At 35.5% G+C, this 4953-nt stretch overlaps 1 long non-coding RNA gene across 1 annotated transcript; it reads right to left on the bottom strand.

Moving 5' to 3' along the window:
* Positions 1–201: 201 nt before the first annotated feature.
* On the bottom strand, positions 202–4564 carry LOC132040292 (uncharacterized). The gene is made up of 3 exons (XR_009410658.1): positions 3271–4564; positions 1279–1820; positions 202–1155 (listed from the first exon to the last, which is right to left on the bottom strand). It is a non-coding gene; the product is annotated as an uncharacterized LOC132040292 (long non-coding RNA).
* Between the last annotated feature and the right edge of the window lie 389 nt (positions 4565–4953).

Genomic DNA, 4953 nt, shown 5'->3' with positions numbered 1-4953 from the left:
GTTTTGGGCTGTTTCGACACCCCGACCTGCTCAAATCAACACCAAAAATTTTGAAACTTTGCAAATAGTAAAAAATAATAGAATAAACTATTCTAAAAAAGAAATTTCAAAAAACGACCTAAAATTTTGAAAACAATGGGTTGCCCCTCACCAAGCGCTTGATTTAACATCACGATGGTTACCAACTTCACCGCCTTTTTGTCCATTTGGAACTTATGAATTGGGCACCTAACTTGGACTCAAGTTTGTAACCATGAGCGGTGGGGGTGGTATGTATATGAACAAGCCAAACACCAATTTCTTCATTTTGCACTTCTAGTCTTTCATGTGAGGAATGTCATTTTGCCTTCTTGGGTTCTCAAATTTCAAGATGACAACTCTTGTCTTTCTTCGTCGCCATCCAACATGGATTTATGTGGTTCAATTCCCATATCACCAAATAAATCCAATGTTGAAAACTGGTTGGAATGAGACTTTTACGCTCCCAACTTGCAATCTTGTCTGGATGTTGATATCCTCTTTTTCCCCCTGAACAAGAGTCATCATCAACCATATTTTTCATGACGTTGATTGACTCTAATTCTTTTTCTTTTTTTGCATCTCTAATGAGCATGTAGTTGGTTGGCGGCTGTTCAATTCTTGATTCCTCGCCGTGAAGCTCATTTCTCGAATTTGGAATTTTCTTGACCTCTTTTAACACTCTCAAGTTGGTGAGCGTTATGAGCCTCACCAATGATTTCATTTGTGTCACACCCCAAACCGGAGGGGCAAGACCGGCACCCGACCTTACTTATCGAGCACCCACGTATGTTAGTCAACAACCAACTTAATATGAAAACGAGCCGTCAAGGCCACCATGTATCATTCTGAATAAATATAGTAAGCTATACGATTACTTACATCCCAAAATGACACACATAAGTATATAGATGGGCCGACAAGGTCGCACAAAATCATTTACACATAGGACATCTGTCCACAAGCCTCTAAGAATAGCATAATCGTCATAAAGTCGGGACAGGGCCCCGCCATACCTATATCTTATACATAGGCTCATACCGACTCAAATGGCAACTCCAGAACAAACGGAGTGCGCCAATCCACCGCTGAGCCAAACCACCTTCTGAGTAGGTCCGTCAATCTGTCTACCAAAACCTGCAGGCATGAAATGCAGTGCCCCCGTCAAAGGAGCGTCAGTACGAATAATGTACTGAGTATGTAAGGTAGATAAGGACATAAACAAGGACATAAATGTAAAGAGAGTTGAGAAGGATCAACCTTTAACTCAGATTGCCATTGTGATCCATGATATGCATAAATACCGTATACGTGTATATAACGCCATCAAGACACTTATACCATATATATGTGCATATAGCGTCATCGGGCCTCTGTGGGCATCACCATCTTCATCATAATAACCAACTGATCAGTGGTGTTACGTACTATACATATACGCATATATAACGCTATCAAGATACATATATACATATATAGATGCATGATGATCATTAGAACACCTTATGAGTGTAACAGAGTGACGTAAGGTCATTACACCTCCGACTATCATTATGTGACTAACATGACATCATACTTTCCATTATCAACCAAGGAAAACAAGACATAAGGTACTTATGAATCATAGATGTGAAAAATGATCATAACGATCTATTACTAAGAGCAGATCCATCTTTGGAAAGGGACGTTCGGCTATGCTTCGTTCAATTTAGAACATGCCAAAAGAAGGAAATTTAGCCTTAACATACTTTATATCGAACCACGACGTATCAAGCCGGAATCAACCTTGTTCACGCCTAAGTCTACAACCAACAATAAGGGTACTAACGTTATTTACGAGTGGTTCAACAATCCCCAATCTAGCGGCAAGTTCATTCTATATAAAATCGATAGCATCTCCCCCGTTTTCCTTACTTTCCCAACTCCATAAAAACAACAAGAAATGCATACAATCTTTAACTATATACTTCCAGTACCACAACACAGCCAAATATCCCCACAAAAAAAAAAAAAAACACACACACACACACACACACAATAATATTTAGGCTTAAGTGATGAAAACATCCCTAAACTTGGCACGGTTTTGTCGTTTAGTCCCTGAACTATTGTCACACTTAAAAACACCCCTGATCTTGGCTATCTGGATTTTTTTATTAAAAAACCTGAAACTTTTTAAATCTTGAAAATTGAATTTCAAAAAAAAAAAAAATCGAAAACCGTTATTTTAAAAAAAAAAAAAAAACTGGAAAATTTGAATTTTTTTTATTAAACAATCTGGACTTTTTTAAAATCTGGAAAACTAAATGAACCCATTTTTCTAAAAAAGAATCTGGAAAATTGAATTTTTGATTAAAAATCTGGACTTTTTTAAAATTTGGAATACTGATAATTTTTTTCTAGATTTAAAAAATAATCTAATTTTTCAGTATTATTTTCTTAAAAAAATGGATTTTCCACATTTTTTTAAAAAAATCAGTTTTTCCATATTTGTATAAGACTCCAGTTTTAATCCACTGTTTTCCAGTTCATTTTTAAAGAAGTGTCTTAAAAGAATCATGAAAATACGATTTTTTAGGACACTTTTAAAAAAAAATCAAGTAAAAAAATCCAATTTTTATAGATATTTTAATTAAAACTCTAGTTTTTCAGTTTTTTTTCCTTAAAATCACATTTTCTAGATTTAAAATAAATATTCCATTGTTCCAGATTTTTTATTAAAAAAATCAATTTTACCATTTTTAATGAAAAATAATCAGTTTTAAATTTTTTTTAAAAACAATTTATCTATGTGGAGGACACATAGGACGAAAATGCCAAGTGGACTGCGAGTGCATTCCACTTGCCGCGGCATGTCTACGTGGGGGTGAATCAAAATCCATTTAGTCAAGATCAAGGGTGTTTTTAAGTGTTTCAATAGTTCCAGGACCAAGCTATGAAACTGTGCCAAGTTTAGGGGTGTTTTCATCACTTCAGCCTAATATTTAATATCGAGTTCACAACTTCTAGTCGACATATTGCATGTTTTCAAGCATCCAGCATGTCAAGAACCTAAACTAACTCTTATACTTGAAGAAGAAAAAGATTACCTTAAATCTCGAAAACCAGCCACAAATTAACTTAGAACAATTTCAAAATAGTCCAGCAACTCACAACTAGATCATATACGATTTCCAACATTAAGTTCTCAACCAAACAATCTAGCTACAACTCATATGAACTCAAATGCATGTGGAAGAGGAAAAACCTTACCTCAAACATAAACAATAACCTTCAACCAAAGATTTCTTCAACTTAAAGGAACCCTCAACGCAACAACAACGCCATAGAAGCACTCCCCGCTAGTTCTATGAGATTTTGATGATATACTTACGTAGTTTGGCCTTAGATTCACTCTTGAATCATGAGGGAATGTTTAGAGAGAGTTTAGGGGTTGTCTAGGATCTGGTATGGTAAAAAATGATGCAAAATAGAAGGCCACCGCATTAAAGAGAACCAAGAAACTTCCACCGCCTCAACTGGGTCCCAAAGGGGCTGCCTGTGCAATTTTGCAAAAATGTGAATATCTCTCTACTCCAACGTCGTATCGACAAACGGTTTAATGTGTTGGACACTAGATTCTTAGACCTTCAATTTGGTGGGCGGATCACCCCGTAAATCCAACTGTATTGGGATAAAATCTCGGTGACATTAGACCCAAATTTCACTAAATTATGAACGTAACTTATGATAACTTTTGCCGACTTATGTTTTACAAATTGTTTGACTTCAAAACTTAACATACGAATATTATATGATTCAATTACCTTAAAACATGACCTCCTTATAATATTAAGCACTCCTAGTTTTACCCGAAAGTACGGGTTATAACATCCTTGATTCGTTTAACCTTCAACCCTCACGATACTTCCTTAACACTTGTTTTAACCCATCATTATCTTTGTAAAAGTCCTTAACCTCTCCAACTCATATTGATTCACTTACGACGCATTCTAACATGAAAGTACAATGTGTAATAATTTGATCTTCCAAGGTGTGAATAGCCGCATCATTCCGATTTGGAGCTTGTTTCAAATCCTCGAGGGCCAAGTTTCGCTTTTCTTCATTTCAAGAATGGCCTCCGTCATGAGCATGATCCTCTTATTTTGAGCATCTGAGAATTCTTCTACTTACATAGCCCTATAATCATCAAAACTAAAAATAGGATCGTCATAGTGGGGGTTTGGGGAAGGGAAGGACACATAAGCAAAATTAGCCCAATGGCCATTTTGACCACCACATCTATCGTATATACTCCACTCATAAGTTTGAGATTGTACGCACAACCCACCGCCGAGAGAATTTAGATAATTTTTCCAAGAGTGTGGTCCTCCATTATAAGGGCATGGGTCATCAAAGTGTGAACAACTAGGATCCAACCATTTTCATTGAATGATGTCATTTATTAAAAAAAAAAAAAAAATAAAAAAAAAAAAAAAAGCTACACAGATATTCACAAGCTTGGATCAAAGTAAGTTAGCTTATTTCTCAAACAATCCCAAATATGCAAAATTATTCCCCAACAACAGCGTCAAAATTAATAACGTCAAAATACACTCTATTAAATAGAAATATACACTTCGTATGCAGTATAATTAGCCCCACTATGAGCAGAGTCGATCCCACAGAGAATAATATGTAAGAAACTAAGAAAAGTAGGAATTATCACCAACAACAGCTAAGACGAACACTTAAAAGTGGTTTAAAGAGAAAATTACGTTTAATGCAGAAATGTAAACTAACCTAGAAAGAAAGAATGGATACAAGCATGGAAACAAAGGACATTACTCTCAAGTAACGATCTAATTTATTTCATGATTTACAACTAATGGCGAGCTTATATTGATTAGCCTCAGATAGTGACTATATATTAGCTTCTTCTGAAGACTAACAAGA

Source organism: Lycium ferocissimum, chromosome 12 (assembly GCF_029784015.1).
Source record: "Lycium ferocissimum isolate CSIRO_LF1 chromosome 12, AGI_CSIRO_Lferr_CH_V1, whole genome shotgun sequence".
Lineage (NCBI taxonomy): Eukaryota > Viridiplantae > Streptophyta > Magnoliopsida > Solanales > Solanaceae > Lycium > Lycium ferocissimum.
The sequence above is the reverse complement of the archived record's forward strand: the minus strand, read 5'-3'. Positions and strand labels throughout refer to the sequence as shown.